Source organism: Oenanthe melanoleuca, chromosome 5 (assembly GCF_029582105.1).
Source record: "Oenanthe melanoleuca isolate GR-GAL-2019-014 chromosome 5, OMel1.0, whole genome shotgun sequence".
NCBI classification, from domain to species: domain Eukaryota; kingdom Metazoa; phylum Chordata; class Aves; order Passeriformes; family Muscicapidae; genus Oenanthe; species Oenanthe melanoleuca.
The window spans coordinates 2522597-2546092 of record NC_079339.1 but is presented as its reverse complement, the minus strand read 5'-3'; positions in this window follow the sequence as shown (position 1 = coordinate 2546092).

Here is a 23496-nt window from a genome sequence, read left to right as displayed (position 1 = left end):
GAAAAAAATATCTCAGGATTTTCAATTCTGAGCTTTCTCTGTTTACCTTCCCTTAAATTCTTTAGCTTTTCCCAACGTTAAAATCAATACATGTTATTTGTAACACCAAGAAAAATGTGGGATTTCAGAATCCTCTCAGCATTTGCTGGTAGAGAGAACAGACTGGGATACAAATCTAGTATGGATTAATTTTTATTTTAATATCCTATTTATATTTCAAATTTCAACCTAATCAAGTGGCTAGTTGGGGTAGAGATCACAGGGATATCACATGTTTATTTCTTTATTACGAATAAAGCTTGATTCTCAAAAATCTTATTTAATTCTGAGAAATGAATTGGGGCAGAGAAACGAGTGCCAGGGATGAGTAATCAGTGCCAGGTTAGGCATGCTTCACTGGCTTGCAAGGGATGGGAAGCTCATCAGCCCAGACTTACCCTCTGCCTGGCACGCTGTCTGGTCACTGTGGGTTCCCACTGTGCTGCTTTTCACCACCTCAGATGGCCACTTCACTCAAGTTTATATCAACTATTTCTGGCTTTTTGAGGTAGGTGTCTCCTTGCTCATCTTACAAAGGAGCTTTGGTTGTGCCTGTGACACCAGCCATAATTCAGACTGGCAAATGCTATTCAGTTCCATCGGGCGTGCTGATGAGTTCTCACAGTGATGGCTCAGGCAAATTTCCCAACTGCACGTTTCTTCTCGCTGGGAGATCAGTGGCCAAGAGTTCACCAGTGAGCAGAGCACCCTTTCCAGGAGAAAAGGAGCTCTGTGCACGGCCCAGGTAGACATTCAGATGGTGGAGGGGTGTTTGACCCATGCAGACACAATTAGGGGACGTTGCACCTGCCAGACCTGCAGCAGATTTTAACATTGCTCAGAAAAAAAAGGGCTGTGAGCAGAGATGTCAGCCTCTGAAGCTCCTGAGGAAATCATGCTGTCAGCAAAAGGCCAGGCAGACCCCTGAGACGGGGGAGCACGCCAGGAGGCTCCTTTTGCTGGGAATGCAGAGATTTCCCTGTGGGGAGTGGGGGCTGGCAGCTGCACACCTGCCTCCTGTGCGGCTTCCCAAGTGCCTCCCCAGATGGGAGCGTTTCTGGAGATGGCCCACGCTGCTCCAAGCAGTTTCCTGAGCCCTGTGGCTGCTGTCAGGGGAAGGAACAGCATGTGAAACATGGCATGGCTTCATCTCACTGAAAGGAAGCAGATAGCACAATGGATAGAATCGTGCCACAGCCCCCATGTGTGGCTCAATACTGGTGCTGAAAAGCATTATTCAAATACTGTGCACCCACAATAAGCACACAGAGAAGAGCTGTTAAATGCTTCTGAATTACCCTGCAATGGATTCCCTGTGTTTGCTAGCAGTTTTTGCAGTCTCCATCACCATGGCACTGAAGTAGCTGATGATGTGCCTTGCTCCACATAACTTCTTGTTCCTGGGTCAACTGGGCTGTTCTGCACTTTGGGCTTTCTCCTTTCACCTGGACACTGAAGGACAGGTGCTAAAGAGCAAAAAAGCATTGTTAGAACTTCACTCATGAGAGGCCATGTCCTGGTTTGAAGGACAAGTGTCTGCCAAGAAAGGCAGGAGCTTCTCTTTGAAATGGAGAATGTAAACCCCCTCCCTCCTAATCAGTATAATTTTGAAATTAAGAGGCTCTCAGGCAAAGATATGGGAATTAGGAATAACAGTTCTTTACTAGGAAAATTAAAATAGAAATGCAGCATTACAAAGAACAATCCCAAACCCTGCCAGAGTCAGAATCCAAGCTGACACCCGTCAGTCAGTCAGGGTGTTGGCACAGTCCCATTCAATGGTGGCTGCATCCTCCTGCAGGGGCAGATGTGGTTCAGCTGGAGCAGTGCTCCTGGAGAAGGTGCAGTTTCCTCTGAAGCTCCAGGGATGATGTGGAAAGGTCTGGCTTTCCTCTGGAATCCAGTGGAAAGAAGGTGCCTTGGTGTCCAAAATCTCAGTTTTTATCTGGGTAGGAAAGGCTTGGCTCCTCCCCTGGCTGGAGCATCTCCCAGTGGGATGATGGAATTTTATCAGTCATGCCCTGGGACTCACTGGCCATTAACAGGAGATATCTCCTGGAGGGAGGATGGGCTGTGGGAAGATAAAGATGATTGCCCAGCTGGTTTAAAGATGGCCCATTAGCAGAGGATATCTCCCACAGAGATCAGGGTCACTGCCCCACCTGGTTTAACAGATGGTGACAGAATCCACATTTCTGGTCTCATCCTGTATTGCAACCCAAGACAGGCCATGAGACAGGACAGGAGTGGAGCCACAAGTTTGCCATGGCTGCTTTCAGGAGATCTGGTCTCTGTCTCCAGTGCTTGGTGAGAGTGAGGGACCTCAGAAAGGATCCAACCTTCCCTGCCCTTGGCCAGGGTGCTGCTCAGCCCAGGTGTGGAGGCAGAGCCTGGGGAAGGGCTCTCCTCTCCTGCCTGCCACTGTGGCTGGGCAGCTGAGCTGTTTGAGGCAAAACTTGTCTGGGATCCAGCACCAGGAAACTTCTCCTTCAAATATAAACCATAAGGGAGGTCAGGGAGCAATCTTATTTCCAAAAATGATGGGAGGAGGTGATGGAGCTGTGCCAGTTATTCAGTCACAAACCAATTGGAGCTCAACTCAACAGAATATTGAGGGTCTGGGGTCTCCTTAGCAGACCCAGTGTCTTTGAAGTTAAATCCTGAAAAAATCCCATCATAAAGTAGAGAAGTCATCCCAGGAAGAAGACCAATGCCCAGGTCTCCTCCAGGACTCCAGTGAGTGCCACAAAGACTTTCTTCTTCTCTTTCAGCTTTCCAGAACAGGAGTCTCTGGGCTAAATCCAGCATAAATGCCACCTGACCTCAAGATGGGAATAACCAGAATAACTGGTAAAATATGAAATTAACAGTTCATTCCTTCCTCCTGCTTCCACCTCCTCTCCTCCCACCTTGTTTCCTAGAACTGTTTATTTGTGTTCTGTGACTGAGGAGCCACTCTGGGAGTTCACTGGGAGTGCTCCACCAAACACCTCTGCTGCCCAAACTTCAGCAAGCCTCCTGCAGCAGCATCAAAACATGCACCAGTGAGAGAGAGGGGGGAAAAAAATCTGCCACACATTTAAAAAACTTACTGCTCTCCAGTGGGCATAAGGTGGGCAGTGAGAAACCTGGAGGTTTGTCCTGCAGTGGGACAAGGAGAGAGCTGAACACGGCCAGGATGCCTCAATACAGTTTCAAAATTGAGTGGAGGGCACTGAAAGAGGGATATTCTGTCACCTATTCACTTCTTTCCTGAAGCCACACATAACACAAAGTTAATTAAAGCCTCTATTCTGAGAAAAGGGAATGTTCCTTTTGGTAAATTTAGAAACAGCTGGTTAGTTTTATCCATTACTTTTGTGCTAACATCAGTTGAGCTCATTCAACTCTCTCTTTTTATGAAGCTGTCCTTCCTATGCTACCTGATAGCTACTAATTGCTGCAACTACATTTCTGAATTGCAAATTTTCTGCACTGATAAAAACTTTGATTGCCTGTCAGCTACACATAAGGAAAAGATCACCAGTGCTAAATGAGGTGTTCCACGCTTGGATAATAATGCCTAATGAATTATTCAAAAAAGAATGCTTGAATGAAGCAAACAATTTGAAGGGTTACTAGCAGCCGTAACAGTTCAACAGCCAAAAGAACAAAAGTATCATCCTGAAAATTACACTAATGATTAAAAAATGCGTATTAATTCTACATTTGGAGAAAAAAGAAATGCCAATCTGATTTTAAAGGTTAATCATTATTTTTTCACTAATGCTCTAATCTCTGGGAAAAACACCCTTTAGCAATATTTTGGGACATATAATATTATGACATAGCATATTTATATAATTTTCCAGGCATTAACCCTCTCTGCAAATTTCAAATTTCCCTGTGGAAGAATCAAAAACCTGGTTTGAGAGCCCATTGCTGTATACAAGGTTCTTTCTCTTGCTTTAAATGAACCTCAGATCAGTCCCAGTTTGCAGCACTGGATGCCTTGGGGTCAAGCACCACTAAAAATGCTCTCAGGAGAGTGACTGCTGAGCCACACCAAAACACAGCCCAGAGTGTCCAAACAACTCTAGACTGGCCTTGGTGTGCAGAAACCAAAATCTCTCATAATTCATGTGATGAAAAATCTGCTAAATGGAAAAATTGAGTGAAGGAAACAAGACCCACACATTCAAATTATATTAAAAACAACTATATTCACATAGCTGTTACAATATGTAACCCTTTCCATGCCAGAATTGATTGTACCTGAAATAAAAAGTGGATGGTTACTGAGGAAAGAAATATTTTCTTGAAGTGCTCCTGGCTAAAATGAGAATGATAAAAGAAAAAATAAATCCTTAACAAACCATGAGAATTTAAAGGATGTCCAATGCTGACACAATTTCAGCTTTCACAAAAATATATTTCCAGGACCAGAAGCGATAATTTATTATGACAGACTCTTTCTGGTTGCCAAAAAGGCAGGGAAAATCTGAGAACTAAATGCTAAAGAAGATCTCCTGCAAAACATTAGTCTTGCAGGAAATACATGAAAAATAGCAGCACAATGGCAGTGTCATGTTTATCTTCTGCTGGTGAAACACTCCTGGGTGCTTTTTTGGAGCTGAGCTAACACAGACACACCATTACAGCAGAGAGTGGACAACACTAAGGAGGGATTTGGAAAATAGCATTTATTGAAATGAAACCCAGTCCACCACTTAGCTACATAAAGCCTTTGGTATTAGATGCCAATTAGTGATTTTATGATAAAGATGTTCAATGTCAAGATAACACTTCTCTTTTCTGGCAGTGACACTGAATGGTGGATAGAAGGAATGACTTCAGGAAAGCACAGCTGACCATCTGCTTAGGCCTGCTCACTCACTGATGATTAATCCTTTCCCTCGAGGACAATGTCTCCATGTGTTTCTCTTGCTGTCTTTTTAATGTCACAAAAAGGGCTTGATGAACACATTCAAGTCACAATTAAAAAAAAAAAAAGAACCCAAAACATTTTAACTGACCAGTTGCTGCTGATGATATTATTAGACAGTTTTAGTCACTCTTGTAGCAATGTGTTTAGTGGTGTTGATATGAAGTGGAGATGAAGTTTCTTTAATGTGCCTCCTACCTATTTTTGTGTTCAGGTGACATTTAAATGTTTACCTTGATGCAAACAAGCAGTCTGCAGGAGGCACAGGGAGAGGGTCATGTTTGGGCTTGGTTGTTTATTAAATCTTACCTAAAATACAGAGAGTTCAGCAACATTTCTGGCTAATAGCTAAAAGTGAGCAAAATGGAGCTGAACCCAGCTAGTTAAAAGGTCTTTGAAAGATAAACAATCCAATAAAGAATTAACACTTATATTATTTATACTTTTGACCCAATAACCAAACTCCTGTGACCCTCAGTGCAGCACTAACCATCCAACCAAAAACTACTGCCTGAAATTATGGAGAAGAAGGAAAAATAAGATAGAGAGAGACAACACCCAAAATCCTCCATCTTGTCTCATACTTACTGATATATTATAAAGCCCCAAATTCCAAACCCTTCACCATGTGAAATCACACACTTCTATTTAACCACACACCCATGATTTTAACTCCATCACTCAAATTTGGAAGCCTTCTCCAAAGCCTCAGGGTCAAAAGCAGGGGGTCAGTGCCAGACAGCACAGAAAGCTCAGAAATCCCAGATTTCTGGGGTCCAGCAGTGGGGAGATTGCAGTGTCTATCCTGCAGACCTCAGGAGTTAATGTAAGCTGTGACCCAACAGGAATCCAACAAATGAGGAAAGAGCAAGGGGAGATGTGGAAAGTGGTCACTTTTTTTTTGAAGGCAGATTTGATTTCTGATTTCATCCCTCATGAAGAGGAATTTTCAAAAGCCCTGGGGTAACTTGGAAAACCAGGTGCATTGCCTTTTAACTAATTAGACATATTTTTGAAATTCATATAGACAATGAGTGAACAAGTTTACTGCCCAGTCCAACCTGTGGTGAAATTGATGGTAATGTTTGTTTGATGAAAGGTAGTTCCAGTACTTAACTAGATTTCTTGTGGGCACTGCAGAAAAAAAAAAAAAGAACAAAAACCAAAAGCAAAACAAAAAAAAAGAGGAAAAAAGATAAAATGGTGGTTTATACAAGAAAAAGGTAGTGGCCTTGCAGTTTATCAGTCCAGAAGGAGCATTCCTTGGGATGAGAGCACAGATATGGTCAGAGAAGACAAGCAGGATCTCATAACTCATAATCACTGGTGGACATAAAAAAACAACTTCCATAACATAACCACTGGTGGCTGGACCTTGTGTGGCACAGGGGAGATCCAGTGGAGGAATATAACTGAGACAGAGCTGGGACTTCCAGGAGATTTTGTCTGAAGTATTTTTTTCTGCATGATGGCAGCAGGAATGGATACTGAAAGCTTCTTTCCTCATTAACCCAAAAAATAGTTAATAAGGAAAAGGACAAATTTTAAATGCTGAATCTGTGATAAAAAGTTGTTGCCTGTAAATGATTTCTTTTGAAACCATCATGATATATGTGCACCAATTTTCAGTGGGATTGAATAGATGCTTTATGAGGGGAGAAGAGGAATAACCCTTGAAGAGGCTCTCAAGGGATGGTTGCTGACATGGAAAACCATTTGCCCCAGTCAAATTTTTGGCTTTAATCTGAGATGAAGGGTCTAAGTCATTTAAGGGTGTTTCTGTTTACCCCTCAAGCTTCCTGGAGGCAAGAGAGAAGCTTCTGTGATCAATATTATCAAATGGCATGGAGAAACACAAGGCAGCACACACAAACATTCTTTCTTTTTCCAATGCTGGGGACATCCCATCCACTCAATAAAAATGCACTTCCCACATCATAACCTAGAATAGGACAGACAGACCAATTCAGTGCAGTGTGCAGGACAAAAAAGTCTGATTTCTGGTTTATTAGAGTTCTTAGAAAAGGGAAATTAGGCAGTAGAGCAAAATTTTAAGGGTGGGTTACAGCAGATCTAAGCAAGTATCAGCAGGTAACAATATCTAAAACTTCATTTAAAGATTTCTTCCTCCAAAAATTCCCTATGCTTAATACAGAAACACAGTTACTCCAATGGGCTTGTGACAGAGTCTTTGTAGCTCTGGATGTGAAAGGTAAATTTATTCATTCCCAACATCTGGTTCATATGTTATCCACTTAAAACATGTTTTACCTCATCACTTTAAGATATTGTTTCCAGTGTTAATCTATCCACTCTCTTTTTAAATTTCCTATCCCCACATTTCCTTTCACCTAAAAAAAATCTTTTATTGAATGAATTTTTAACAGAACAGTAGACAAGATTTTTCTTCTTCAAAAAAAAAAAAGTTATCAATTTTTTTTTCAGACCAATGATAACTCCCAATTAAAATTTTATAACCAAAAATTTGTGACTTACAACTTTGGAAGCCAAATTACTCAAGAAACTCAAGGAGACTGCTCAAATATTGAGATACCAAGAGTGCTCAGACATTCAGAAAAAATAGTCTTTCAGTTTAAATCAGCCTGCTAAGTTCAGGAGAGGTCCAATTTAAAATTAAATAATAATTAAATTGCACTCACAATTGCAAAAGAAGGAATGGATCTGGCCCATGCTGTTGAGCTAGAAACCCATTATTAATAAGATATATTTAAAGAGTTCAATCCAAGGCTGTTTTGTTTGCAGATGAATTCTGTCAGGGGCAAATCCTGGGGTAAAGTTAAGCTTTTAAATGTCTTTCTCTTTGTGTAATTTGGTTTGTGAGATGTTTCCAAGTAATAAAAAGATGACTTGGTAAACAGAATGTGTAAGATGATCCTGAAAAAGGGGCAATTCCTTCCCTTCAAGAGGCACAGCTCAGATGGCAAAAGAAATGAAGTAAAACATTAGGAGGATAGTGACAGATTTTCATAGAGACATTTCAAAATGTTGACATCCAAAGTAAATTCAAAGAGATTAAATGGCTTTGAGTAGTGAAGGAAAAAAAAAAAAAAAAATCACACAGATGTGTCATCAGCATAACACTGGGAGCTGGAGCTCAAACCACCCTGATGGCTAAAAATCAGGAGGAGAGGCACACAGCACAGAAATGGGCTGCACCCACCAGCAGCAGCTAAAATGACTAATTCTAACATGTTAATTTTAATGAGCTGCATGGCTAAGTGTGTTATAATTGGAATCAAGGTGTCAGCAAAGCTCTACAGGTACCCTGTGCTCAGCAGGGCTGTTCAGAGGGACTGGTCACTTGTGACCTGCCCTGTGGCTGTGTCTCCCCCCCAGCTATCATGAATTTGAGCATCTTCTACCCAAATGCCACAAATTATCCCTTCCTTAAAAAAACCCCTCAAACAAACAAAAAAAAAAAAAAAATCTTATTTTTCTGCCCTTTTCACCTGCTTGGCCACCTCTCCTACAAATATCTGTGTGTTTTTCTGGTGGCTGGTTGTGCCTGAAAGCCCTTCACCCCTTCTCATCATTCCATCACAGCTCCCCATGGCCTTCTCCAAGCACCAGCTTCTAATTCCCAGCAAGAAAGTGCCTGCCACACCTGGCAAAATCAGCTGGAAACTGGGAAGCTAAAATAGAAAAGGAGACTCCAGTTGGCTTAAGCCAGTGAATTCCAAGATACATGACTGTAAAGAGGTGAAAATAGAGTGTTGGGAGTTCTGTTTTCAGCTTTTCTGATGTTTCTCTCTGTGTGTACACTGCTATTTTGTCAAAATATTCTAGAGGGTCTTTATGTTTGTCATCCCTATATTGAGAACAATGTGCAATATTTCACATTTCCCAGTAATAAATTTAATTTGCCATGTGTCAGCTCAATTACTGAGCTGATCTAGGGCACGATGAATATTTCTTGCCACTCACTTTGTGCTCAGTATGCATCATAATTTAGTGTCATCAGCACATACAGAGCATTATGGTGAACCTTTCTAGCCAGGTAATTTATTTAAAATCAAACTATGAAACCAGGTATTAATCATACTTAACTCTTCCCTTTTGGGGGGAACCCTCAGCACAGAAAATTCATTTTCTTCCTTGTATTTCTATGCCATGTCCTCCTCAGCCCCTGTTAGGTTCATCTTCAGAAGCAGCCTGTCATGTAGATCCTTATCAGAGATTTTCTGAAAACCTAGATAAAATATGTCATATGCACTGCAATTATCTACTTTATAACTCCTAAGCTCATTAAAGAGGTCAATTAGTCATTATTGCCTTTTTTAAACCCCCTCTGGCAGCCCCAGGTTAGACTTTGGCTCCTTAATGCAGGCAGAGCTCAGAGAGCTCCCAGGAGCCAAGTGCACTTTTAGAGGGAAAAAAGGGAAAAGAAAAAGAAGGTAACTGCCCACTGCTCCACTCACATATTAAATATTGATGACAAGACTGAGAAAATAGAGCTGGAAATGTAAAGAAATCACATCTGAGTGAAGGAAAAAAAACAAAACCATCACAGAGAGAGCAGGAGGAAGGGCAGGGGAGTGAACACTGCAGAGCACTTTTGTAAGCAGAAGCTGAAATTAGCAGGGGGTTATCTATCTGCAAGCAGAACAAACACAATTAGATGGTCCCCCTGCTAATTTTGGCTTCTTGGTTGCATGAGTGCAGTGCAGGGCACACACACCTTGTTCCCATTTCCTCCTGCTCTGTGCTTTCCAGGTGATACCTGTGAAACAGCAAAGGAGCAGTGCCTCCATTTCGGGTGCATGAGTCCCACAGCTTCATCATGAAAATAATCCCACAGGGATTTTGGGGTGGTTATTGCCAATAAAGCCTTCCTGCTGCTGGGTGGTGCACTGGTGGATGAGCCAACACATCCAAAAAATCTCCTGGCTGTCTCCTTCTGCTGGCTCAGCTTCTCTTGGGTCCCAGGCAGGACCACACAGAGCAGTGTGAGGATGGGGACACCCAGCTCAGTGAGGACAGGACAGAAATGTGCCCCAGTCCCAGCTGAATCTCCATCAGGACCCTCTGCAAAGCATCCCTTCACTGCTGACCATGGACCATCCACAACTCATCTCCTCGATGTGTTTTCTGCCGTTGTTGGGGTGCAAATTGAAGGAGAGAAATGAAATGGAATAAGAGAGTGAAAGAAGGTTATCTCTGCCTCAATCTCATTATCTCTGCTGAAAAAAAAAATAAACAATCATGGCAGAGAGGAACAAAATCTCTGAGGAGTGCTACTCTAGGCAGAGAAAGTGCTGTTGGAGGGAAGGAGAGCATTAATGTGTGTTTTTCAATTTACTGCTGGACTCTACCTCTCTTTTATTAATTTAGGAGTGTTTCTAGTTTATTCTGTAGCCTGTGCTCTACATCTTACCTGATTAGATGTCTCTTTTCTTTTTCCTCAGTTTTGTTTGGCAGTGTTCCATCCTATCCCATTTCCTTCTGTTTGCAAGTTTTCTTTATTTCACAGCTGGGCTGTCCACTATCTTATTACTGTGTGATAAGTGATATCTGCTAAAACTGCACATGAACTCATTTTTCTGTGTTCCCTTCAAACAGCTTCAAAGTAGGCTCATCTGAAATAACAAATTGTTGTCTTGCAACTGGCAATTATTAGTTCTGGTTTATGAGTTTTTGATCTCGAAGGTAATTTAATGTGTAACCTTATTATAGTTACTCATAGCCCAGGACTCTATCTAAAGCCCAATTTGGCATTACCTTCTCAGCTATTAATTGCAACCCAGCTGAGCTGTGCATGTCTTAGGATGAAGCAATACTTTGATGACTAAATCTCTGCATCATTTCCTAATATACACATTTTAAGGGCATCCAAATTAATGAGGACCACTGAGGTACCACACTGTGTTATTTGTGATAATATCTTTTGTATTTATTAGGATTCAGGTAAACAATGTAACAGAATGGATGTTTTTATAAACTAAGCCAATCTTGCACTATGACAGGCAGCTTAATAACAGTTATTAATAACTTTTTGTATCTACAGTGTACTGAATTAATTTAATTTTGTGCACATTTGTGCTGTTTATGTCCCTGGTCCTCCTGTATCATCAGTGCAAGTAGAACTTTATATCCATGCTGAATTCTTTGAAAGGCAGGAATATGTCCATTTACAGCCAGTCAAACATACAAAGAGCTGAGTTATTCTGGCAAACAAATACTCAGATTTTTTACATTTCTTCCCAAACTAGGTATATTAATTACTAATCTTGTTTCCAAATGATCTAATATGCATTGGATATACTTGTGCTAAAATTCCTGATGACTTGAAAAGCTGGTGTAGCTGAAATATATTAAGAACTTGAAGGAGTCTGAAATAACAAAATGCAAAGAAAAGCTTCATCACAAAGGGTGAAGCTCTTTGCATCACTAGAAAGTGATAAATATGAACAAATAGTTACAAAAGTAAGTTATAAGAAATATCTTCATGGTACTAGATGAGAAGTTAAGGGGTTTTGCCTTACAACTGAGAAGTCAGCACAGCAGCAGAGAAGTTAAGCAATCTATGAATCTGATTACCTCAAATAGATATTATTTTACTCTTCATTCATTTATTTAAAAGTTTCCCTGTTTTTAAAGACTTGGTGTCTTTTTTGGGGTGGATGTAGGAGTGTGTTAAAATGCTCCTCTGCTCAAGAACATGATCATGTAAATCTCTTCATTATTGACAAATAACTGTGCAGGTATGGTGCTGTCAGGAGGGTTTTCTGTGGTGGCCACTGAGTCTAATGAGGAAAAAATACAATTTCAAATTGTGCTCACACTCCTGGATCCTCAGCCACCTCCTCTGGAGTAATTCTGGTTATTGTGAAACAAGACAACCATGGGTAAGAACACTTGAAGAACATCACACTGGACAATGACTATTTCAAATTGTTTCAGTACCCAGACCTGCAGACTTCCAGCAGTCCTCAGAATCTCCAGAGCACTAAACCCACTAATTGTTGTGCAGCAAAACCCTGTGTCTGGGAAGAAAACCCCTGTAATTCTCAGTAAAAGCCACCCCAGTGCTGTGCAGCCCTTGCCAGGACTGAGGCAATAAAAGAAAGTGCTGGGTAGATTAAATGTGGGCTCACCTGCCAGGCAGCATATGTTTCACCACTGTCAAACCCAAGGGCTGGGGAAAGGATGGAGACAGATGCTTGTCTCACCTCCTGCACCTTTTGGAGAGATGATGTCAAGGCACCCCCATCTCCAGAATACCTGGTTGTGAACACAGCACCCTTTTTAACATCACTCTGCCAGCAACCTGAGGCAAAAAAAAAGAGAGGTTTTCTAGGCTTGGCTACCTCAAGTTTTCCTAAAGTGACATGCTGGAATTCCCTCCACACATATCAACCTGGAGACACAAGAGGTGCAGTGAATTGTAAACTTTCACAACTGATTTACATGTTCCAGGTTTTAATACCCTCTCAATTCTTAAAGGGATTAAGGAGGACATCTTTAGCTATGTTTGACAGAGATTATTCTAGACATGGCCTATTTTTCATGGCAGTCATTTATTGTGCTTGGTAATTAGCTATATGGCCCTCTGCATTGATTTTTTTTCTTTCTGAATCTACCTTAGGTCTGCTTCCTAAATGCTGGATATGGTGTTTAGTGACACCACTTTTGTTTATTCTGCAGTCTGGCATATTTGATAATTCATTCATTTCTTCACATGGCATAAATTGGCAAGGAATAATCTAAGGTTGGAAATAAAATGGGTTTGGCTGTGATAACATGGATAAAAGCTCTGGAATGGCTGCCCAGTAATAGGAATACTGGAGGGCAAAAATTCAACTGATTTTTTTTAGATGAAGCCTACCCAGTTCTGAGAAGGTTTGTAAGACCTAACATATCCACTCTGCTCAAGAGGAAGTGGGTCCCAAAATACAAAATGCCTATTTCAGGCATTTGAGAGATGAGTGTGCACACACAGGATGATTCATCACCAAACAAAACATCCAAGCATTTTCTTGTGTGTGTACAAAACAAACAGAAAATTAATCACAGCTTGTTATTTATAAGCTTTCCTTTGAGCCTTGGAAAGGCTAACTGACTTTGAACAGCACTATTTCCATGGGGGAAATCTGACTTTTAAAGAGTTTTGGGGTACATGCAGTTGACTCCTGATGCATAATGTACTTGCAGTTTGGAAGGCTGCCCACACTAGCAATCAACCAGATCCTGCTTTATGATATTTTCCATAAAGATCATCCATCCCATCAGGTATGTGTTTGTCTGCCCACATAGTTACAACCTTGCTGTTTTGATAACCAAGCTAACTTTTCCCCCTAACTTTTCTTTTTCTGTCTTTATTTTATTTTATTTTATTTTATTTTATTTTATTTTATTTTATTTTATTTTATTTTATTTTATTTTATTTTATTTTATTTTATTTTATTTTATTTTATTTATTTGGAGACAGGTTTAAGGAGGCTGCTCCACCACACCATTCTGCTCTCCCACACTTCCTTCTTGCTGCTTCTGTCTCCCAAGTCTTCTGCTGCTGCTCTCCCCCAAATATGTCTCACAGCTGAAGCTCCTTCCAGCTTTACTCACATCTCTGGTCCTGTGCTCCCTTTTCTTGGATTGTAGCAGGTGACAGAATTCAGTGTCTGCTTCCTTCTGGAGCATTCTTCACCTTCACCATATCCCTGATATTACTGGAGAGGGCTGGGAACCACAGTAGGCCAGAGAAATACCCTCCAAAAAACAGATTTAGCAGAGGAGCCATATGACATCCACATCTGCAACATCTAGACTACATCTGCAGCCTTTGTGCTGACCTCTTGTACAAGCCAAAGGCAAAAGGAAGCACATGAACCAAAGCACAAACATTTAAATAAATCAATATGCTGCTCTCCAGAAACAAGCTCTCCATCAGGGCAGGATAGTGTGCTGCAATTTGGCCATAGGAGCAGCAGAAAGGATAATGCAACATAGTTCCTCGTGTAATGAAGAAGAAAAAGAGATTTATTTAAAGAAACTAGAGTTATATAGGGTAGTTTGTGCAAAACAGAGCAGAAAAGGCTCATTGGTCCAAGAAGGCGACACCTCTCTGAAAACATGCTTTATGCAAACCATCATGTTTCTCACATCTCCAGCAGGTGTTTCATCATTGTTATAATTTCTTGTCCTTGTGCAGCCTGAGAAACCCAAGGTTTCAAGGCTGCTTTTCCCTGGTTCCCAGCAGTATCCAGCCACATTCATGGCTGTGTTTTACACTCTCCATGCTCCCCTCACTCACCCAGCCATCGCCAGCAGTGCTGCTCCTGCTGCTGCTGCAGAGGCAGGGGAGTGTAACCTTTCAGAAGCTGTGGGGGCTGGGGTAGTGTGGTTGGATGCTGCTGGGAACCAGGGAAAAAGCAGCCTTGAAGCCTTGGGTTTCTCAGGCTGCACAAGGACAAGAAATTATACCAATGATGAAACACCTGCTGGAGATGTGATGTTTTGCAGAAAGCATGTTTTCAAAGAGGTGTTGCCTTCTTGGACCAATGAGTCTTTTCTATTTTGTATTGCACAAACTACCCTATATATAACTGTAGTGTTTCTTTAAATAAAGCTCTCTTTTGCTTCTCCACTACACAAAGAACTATGTTGCATTATCCTTTCTGCCACTCCTACAGCCAAAATACAGCAACAGGGTAGGGCTGAATTTATGTGACACAGCAAAATAAGTGAAGAGCCAGGAGGGACAGTCAGGTGAGTACCTACATCTAATAGTAAGACAGATTCTGCATCAGGGGGGGTGGCTGTAAAGCTGCCATTACCTCATGTAATGATAGATTTGTAAGTTGTTTGTATAACTCTTTATATCCCCAAAGTTATTTCTATACACTAATGCAGTGCATACATGGAGCTCAAGGAGGATGGAAGGAGGCTTACCACTCTCTAAACCTTATTCAAATCCAAGCCAAAGCCAGCAAGTCCAAGCCACTGCAGTCCCAGTTTTGTTATTTGCAATTATTTTTAATATTTATTGCTGGAAGTGTGAGGAAAATGTGGAAGATGAATTGAAAATTGATGTGAAGGTGTGACAACTACAGTAACACAATGTCTCTGTATGATGGGCTGCTCACAAAATGCCTTATATAATCAGATGCACAACAAAAATGTCTGAATGAATCTTTGCATGTATCAGATAAAATGTGGAGGACCTGTTTGGTATCAAACCCAGCTGCTTTTCCTTCAGCATCCATCCCTCTTGAAATAGCTTTAGAGAGAACAAGACACAGAAGCATGAGAGGGAAGAGAAAAAGGACAATGATAAAGACTGAAAAATGCCTGTTTAATTATGCTCCAGATTTTATCTCTGTTTCATATCAGCTCTCTCTCTTTCCCTTCCAAGAGAAATAACTGGCATATGCTTTATTTTGAAAGTAGATTGACACACAAAAATGAGAATTGGCCATGAATCCTGGCATTAATCTCCCTCCACAACAGCCTGTGATTGAGTCAGAACTATTACTCTCATGTTCAGGTCTGAGTCACTATCAAAAAAGATGTTATTGCTCCAGCATCCTTTCCTTCAGGATTATGCACTGTCTAGCAGGGATGGTGCAGAGCACTTCAAGTGCTACAGAATTTTCTCTGATTTTTGCTTTTGACCTGTTCATTCAAGAACTCAGAGCCTAAAGGAGGACTTGGAAATAGATCTGGTATTCCAGTTTGATTATCATCTGCTTACTCACATCATCCTTCTTCTGTTCACTCCATGACAGCACCTAAAATATTATTTTCCCCGCTACAAGCACACTGCCTCATGAAAACCCTTCCCTGCTTAATTTGAACTCACCCCTTTTACTCTGTTTGTACAAAACCCACTGTCTCCCAGTGTGGCTCCACTTCCATCTTCTCTGCTCCTGTACCTTCTTCTTACACGCATCAAAATCTTCCTAAAGATCCCTTGCCACCTTTTTTCTGCTCTGAACTTGAGACAATCCTCAGCAGGCCACCCTAAATATTCCCACTTTCTTCTCAGAGGAGGGATTGAACCAACCTGCAGTGTCCCTCTGCAGCCCAGCACAGGACACCAGGTACTCTGGAACATGAATTCCCATCATGTAGAGCAGGTCTGCTCCCTGCTCAGCTTCACCTGCACCCCACCCTCTTTTCCAGCAGAAGGAGGAATGATCCTGTGCAGGAGGGACATACTCAGCACCACACCAGCCTGACAGCTGATGAAGTGGTGCATTGTGTAAACCCACTGAACCTTAATTTAAAGGGAGTTTTTTTATCTCCCTTCAACATTTTTCAAAGTAACCACAGTGTTTTCACTTGGGTGGGGAGCTGGAGGAGACTGGCTTCAGGTGCAGCACTTGCTCCCTGAGTTTTTCCAGCTCTCACTAAAGTTTGGACAGCCAGGATTAAGAGAGCAGCTACCTTGGGGATGGAGAGCACACACCCTGCAGCCTTCCCTCAGTGATGAGAGAGAGTGCAATGCTGATCCCAGCAAATGCTGCTGCTCTGCTCTACTCTGACACTGAAGAGCACCTCCTCTTAATTGAAGATTTTATTTTGTTCTCCTCAATAGAGTGCTTTCCTCAGCCAAATTTCCCATCTTACCACCTGCTTTCCCTGCAAACACCTATGGAGATCTGAAGGCAGAGTTGTGCCTGTTGTTTTAGTTATGACAATAATGCAGGACTCAAATAATGCTATTCTTATGCTTGGATTCCCTTAATCAAGAAGGTTCCTGAACCATTTTATTGAAGTCTCTTCAGAAACAGTACTTTCAGCACCACAGATATTTAGTGTGATGGGCTGTGGCACTGGCTGGCAGAGGGAAACAGCTTCAGGAAAAAGACAAGGGGTCCTTCTGCAGGTTTTGGATGGGGCCATTTCTGTACCTCAGGAGCTGACAAGACCACAATTTTTCTTTCTTTCTTTTATTTTTTTCCCTGTTTGTTTGCTTGTTTACATACAGCTTATTTTTCCCACTCATCTGAAAAAAAAAATTGAGGTAGAGCTTAGGTACATTTTTGTTTCTGGACAAATGTCCATGAACTATCACTTATCCCTTCCTTCAACATCACACTTTGCTTAAGTGACTTTTCAGAAGTAAGCCTGTATGGAACTGACTGTAGTATTTTATCCTCACTGTGAAACATTCTTCACTTTTGTGACACCAACTAGTCTTGAAATGCTGTAAAAATGCTGACAGAAGAAATACCAGAGAACGGTTTTAAAAAGCTTGTGAAGGATCAGTAGGTCCAGAGGTGTTTTTTCAGCATCAGAACAGCTAGAGGACATTTAAAACCAAACTGAAAAAATTCTAGAGGACATGGAGGGTTTAGTGTGTTTGAGGGAGTCACCAACATGAAAGGTAACATATTTTGGTGGAGGCTGGAGGGGACAGGATCTGATGGACAGTGTGTCAGCCCTATGGTAGTAACAGGGGGCAGGCAGTGCCCCTGGAACGTGGGGAAAGCAATGAAATGAGAAAGGTAAATGGAGCGAAGTGCAGCATCACAAACACAGTCACAGTGTGCAGCCTCATAGATCCCCTGAGTTTTACATTGAGGAGAAGTGACAAAATCATCAGCAGAGAAATGAGAATGACCAGCAGAAGCCTGAGGAGGAGCAGTGTGAGAAGGGAGTCAAAAACACTGAAGAGCTGCCTGAGGTCAGTGCTGCTGGACTACCATTTATGAAGGGATAGATTCAAAACTGCCTCAAAGGTTAAATGTGAAGCTTGGACAAGAGAATGAGAGAAAAGAAAACCTTTGAGAGTCCAAGATGCAAGCAAGATATGTGGCATGCACAGCTCAGCACTGGAAAGTGGATTCCTGAACAGCAGCTTGGCTGTCTTGAAGTGGCACTGCCAGTCATGTCCTTGTCATTTGAGCCCTGATGGCTTCCACTGCTACAGCACCACTACAATAAAGGAAGAGCCTTTAAAATAAGGCTGTGGAATTCTAAAATCACACTAGTCTTCCAGGAATTCCTTTTCAGATGTAAGCACCAGTCCATATACATATGTACATACAGATGTACCATACACATATAGATGAGGTTGCATTTTCTCCTGCTCATCAGAACCCTTCAACATCCTTTTTAGCTGTGTCTTAAAGTTTTTCTTAGATTTTTCTTTCTTTATTTTCTTAGTTTTTTTTTTTCCAGATACAAATAGAGGTAATTTTTGCCAACATGTTCCACTCTGGAGACCAAAGCAGCACTTCTCATTCTCCCAAATAAAAGTCACAGTAGAATAATGTTTATAAAGCCCCCTCTCATTTAGGCTTTTCTCAAGTCTTTACTGCATTCTGGAAGAAACCATTCCCCTTACAAAGCAAGTGCTTTTGTAGGATTTTTCCTGGATCTGGCTTCCCTTTTGCTTTTTCCAGCTGCATCAGAGTCTTGCCCACCTACAGACTGAGTGTGGCCCCTGCAGGGTGGAGTTTATGGCCAGTTCATTTAATTTTTCACCCTCCACAATTATGGGGATTGTTCTGCTTTTAATTCAAATCATATAGCTCTTTTTCACTTAGCTTTGTTACATCTTTAATTACGACCTTAGGTTGAGGTGGTATAATTTTACTTTAAGAGATATGCCAGAACTCAAGTACTGACAGCTCCAGGTTTCATAGAAATTGCAGGGATCATAGGAATTTAACCTGATAATTACCTCAATATTTCAAGTCAGACAATCACCATATAAAATAATTATGGGTTGTTGTTTTTCCAAATTCCCTTTCTGGGTTACTGTAGGTGACTGCAGGTTAGAATTTATGATGTTAGATAGATATAGAAACAGAGATGAAGAGGTACAATAAACCTAAATATGAGATTATTCACCCACATGTATAAGGAATGGCAAAAGACAAAGAGAGGCACCTCTTTTAAATGCATAAAATAGCAAATACCACCTTCCCAATTAAGGAATGTTCAGACCAAGGATTCTTTTCCACGACCTCTTCATCAGCTACAGAAGTTTTTTCACTATGATGCTTGCAAGAATTGGCACAAATGGGACCAAAACCACCCTGTGTATACTTTTTGCATGAAACCTTCAAAAGCAGGCCCTTATGTCACCCATATAAATTGTCTTTTACTAGCAGAAGCCTTCTTAGCCAGCACTTCATCATGTTCCTTGGCACAATCATGCTGATTTAAGCTACTACTTCCTAAGATTTTGTTCCTTTAATGAAAAAAAAGGAAAGAAAGGCCGAAAGAGGAACATTTGAATATACTGTAAACTGATTATATTTTGTGGGGCTTTTTTTTTTTTTTTCCTCTTCAAAATGCCCAATGCTTTTGTTATCTCTTGCACATAAAGATGCAAGGAAAAAAAAAAAAAAAAAGAAAAATTACTTGGCATGATTTCCATCATGTTGATTCTTCTGGGTTCTCAGATATTATGATCCATGGAAAGTCTGGATTCATGCTTACTTCTACTCTTCATTAAGTCAGTTGTAGTTGAATTGCTGGTGGGGCAGGCTGCTGATACAGTAGGTGGGCATGCTGAATAAAATACATACCACAGCTGTACCTGCACTTGTCAGAGAGCCAACCTGCTTTAAGCCAGTCTGTTCTCCACTGCTTCCTGGTCATAGCCCATCTGCTTCTGAATTTATAAAATGCTGAAGAACACAAATATCTCAACCTATTATAGGTAACACGCTTCAATTAAATTCTGATTGTGGAGCTGTGCTTAGACTATCACTGGTAATGCATCTCCTTCAAGTTTGCCAGTAAAATAGACACCCATCCCTAGATATTTCTGTGCAATTCAGGGGCTTTTCTGTCTAGTGGCTTCTGCATATGGTGCACCTGGCCAATATTCTTGCAGTTGCAAACAAAATTGAAAGCAGAAAAAAAAGCAAAAAAAAAACCAACCTGCCAAGCCAGAGTATGGAAGGTTACTAAGACAGATTAGATAAAAACCTACATATAGGGAGAGGTTCCACAGCAGGAGCCCTCACAGGTGAGGTAAGCCAGACAGCTTTTAACCTGAAGTTTTCCAGTAGCTTAAAGCAGTGCTTCACATTTCAGTTGGGTTCACTGATAACATAGAATGGTAATGCAAAGAAAAATGATGAAACTAATGAAAGTTTATCATATACATGTAATTTTTGCACTGGGGGTGAAACACTTAACTTTACAAGGTCAGTTTCATAAAAACTGTGATTTAAAGGAGCTCAGCAGGCTGTCAATAACTGATTTAATAGGAACAGACTTTAAACAGGAAAAATAGGTGAGGGATCTATCCCCAGGAAATTTACTGAGGATACCTACAGTACCTATGATTAAACTATCTGTCCTCTGGATGTCATCATTGCTCTTTTTATATGCTGTTGGTTAAAGATGCATTTATGTAGAAGATAACCACAGTCCTAAGGGAGATGGCTGGGGTGCATTATTTTTGGTGGCTCAGCACATTTCCAGTTAGAACTGAATTCACAAGAGTCTGGTCTCTATCATCACTATTTATAATCTATAATGAACATTTTTCTATAATGCAGTGCAAAAAAAAAAAGACCCCCTGCATCCATTTAATTTGACATTAACTCACATCTCTGCTTCAAGAAGCACTTTATGCCTCTTCACTAAAAATTTCCATCTTTCCATATGTGCAGCTGAGACATAGCTGCCAGTCAGCAATAGTGTTTGCAGTATTTGCAAAAATCTTTTTGCTTTAGCCTGGAACCAGAATTTAAGATTTCAAAATAAGGTGCTGCCTGGTTTCTCTGGCAAGGGAATACTCCATTAGCAGTGATGCACCAGAGCAGAAAGGAAAAACTTGGAATACACCTTACTGTGACAAGGCTGACCCTGAGAGATTTGATAGAGAAAACAGACCAAGGAGTCTGAAGATATTTACCATACTCCTACAAGATCTTTTATTACAGGAAAATAGTCCAAGTAGGAGCAGATCTAGGCTGAATCATTCTCCCAGCATGAGGTGTGAGGTTGAATTCAAATCTTCTCAGTACCTTTTGAGTCCAGATGGATCCAAAGACAAGGAGGAGCCTGTCCTGGAGCACTGTCCTGCCCAGGTGACCTGGCCCCAGCCAGGTGGGGAAGGAGCTTGTCACCTTCTCATTCTGTTCCTGAGCTGTGCCAAATGTTCATCAGCTGCTGTCAGCAGCCCTCCTGAAACACTGACAATTTTAGCAGAGTGGGGACCACTCCAGAAGTCTTAGAAATACAAATAGGATGTCCTTCTCCCTTCTGCATGGCCATTGCACACAAAGTGAGTTGTCAGGGAGCTACATGGCACCAAGGAGCTCTCCAGCTTTCACAGAATTATCATGGAGCTTTCAGAGAGAGATGATGCTCAAGTTGTACAATCTGAGGCTTAACATACTCCTTCCCATCAACAAACACTCCTCACCCACCAAATTGGATTTTCCAGAGGTGTGGGGATGGGTGCTCCATTCCCAGCTTTATCCAAATATCAGTTCAGACAGCTTTCAGCAAATCACTGCACTTGGCTCTACAGAAAGAACCTAGACAGAGCTTGCAAGGAGCAGAGCCCAAGTCAGCAAAGCAAGAGGCACTTCTAGTCTGTTAGTTTTCCATGTGCCTGATTTTGGAAACACTCAGAAGCCTCATGCTTTTGGCAGGGCCCTAGGAGGATTGTAAAACTCAATAGTCTTGCAGGGGGTTCACAGGCAGAGCAGAATTAGGTGAGCTACCTGGACAAATCTTTTAAAATGGGCCCTTCCCTTATTTTTTTGAGGAAGGCTGATGGGTTTGGACATAGCAGTGGCTTCACTGGCCTGGATTTCCTCTGGGACACAGAGAGACTGTGCCCTAGAGAAGCCTTGTATGCCCAAAGGGCTGTGCAAGTATTGGTGGGCTCCTCTCAGAGCCAGCCCCCTCCAAGGATGTGCTCTTTACCTTCACCATGGCATTTCCTCACTGCCCAATATCTTCAGGGGAGCTGTGACAATTCATTTATTACAGTCATTTCACCATTTTGTAGTGAAGCAGAATTACTAAAAGATGTACTTTAGGATGTTCATTCCATTGTTTTCAAGAATCCTCTGGAGATGTGAAAACATGGCCAGAAAAAAATAACCTTAATGTGCTGCCCCATTTCAACACTGGAGTTTTGCCTTGCATGTTAATGTGTATGTTTTCATGCTTCAGCTACACTAACTGTGCTCCTTCCCTGTTTCTATTTATTTTGGAAGCAATATATGTTTACTAAATCAGTTGAAAAGTGTTAATGATCAGTTCATAGAATACTAATGTGGATTCAAATTCCTCTCACATGAATCTGGACAAATTAAAAAATACTATCTGATAACAAACTGCCTCAAATCCATGTCACAAGACCTCTAGTATCTTGAAATAAAAATTCATTTTTTTCATTTTGTTAGTACCTCATAAGATAGTTAAATTGATCAAAAAGGTGTGGGGACAAAAACACATGGGTTGTTCATGTAACAAATGGATAAATCCTGTGTTTGTGTTTTTTATCTGGGTGCATCATGAGAATGGTGATTGCTGGGAAGGTCAAACAAACCAATGTTAAAAGGTAAAACCAAAATTTGGGAAGCAAACTGTAGCTGTACCAGAGCACTTGCTGCATCCCAGCACAGTGAAGATGCACAGGAAGAATTTAGCTCAGCTCACCTTCTCCTTATTCATGAAGAAAAAATTGTGGGCACAATATTTCCTTAACCATGGTTGTCCTGAATTGAGGTTTAGGGACCTAATGCAGGATGTCAGGCTGGATTTGCCTCTTCCTCTATTGTTTTTCAGAGACCAGGTAGAACATTCAGCCATTCAGCTGTTCCTTTACTTTTTTATTTCCTTTTTTTTTTTAATTAAAAAAAAAATATCGTTTACCATGGAAATTTTAAGCATGAAAATTAAGGCTCATTTAGGAGACTATCAGAAGAAATAAGCTCTCCAGCCTACTCTATTTCATTCAAGACAATTTTGTCCAACCAATTTTTAACAAATTTAAAACATTGCCCATATCTGCTCTAGCTATGAGGCACTGGTAATCAAGTCAAGCACCATTGACTGTGAGAATAGTGAACTGTATAAAATGACTTCTCAGCATTATGTAGTGTCACAGCACAATTTAAATCACACGTTCATTATTCAAGGTCTCATAATTTGTCCATACAGAAATAGATATGGGGAGCTGAGAGAGGCTTTCAAGTTAAATAAATAAGCAACCTGTATCATTACAACTGTACTGTTCTTTCTTTAAATACCTGAAAGGTTGTTGGAAAGTCCTTTTAAAATGAAATCCAGTAATACAGAGTGCTAATTTAAGCTGAGAGATGCATATACAGCTATTACATATTGATGCTGCTTTTACAGGAATGAACAGAAGATTTGAGAGAAACTGTGATTCTGGGCAGGAATCTCAGACATTATTATTATGTTGATGCACAAAAGGGCTCTTACAATTGTCATTGCAGAAATCTAATATTAAAGTCATGCTCTTTTTTATAATTTAAGAGCATGCAGGTATTTGTTTCTGCACAAGATAGAATGTATTGTAGATGTAATTGTCTTGCTTTTCATATGCATTTAGAAGA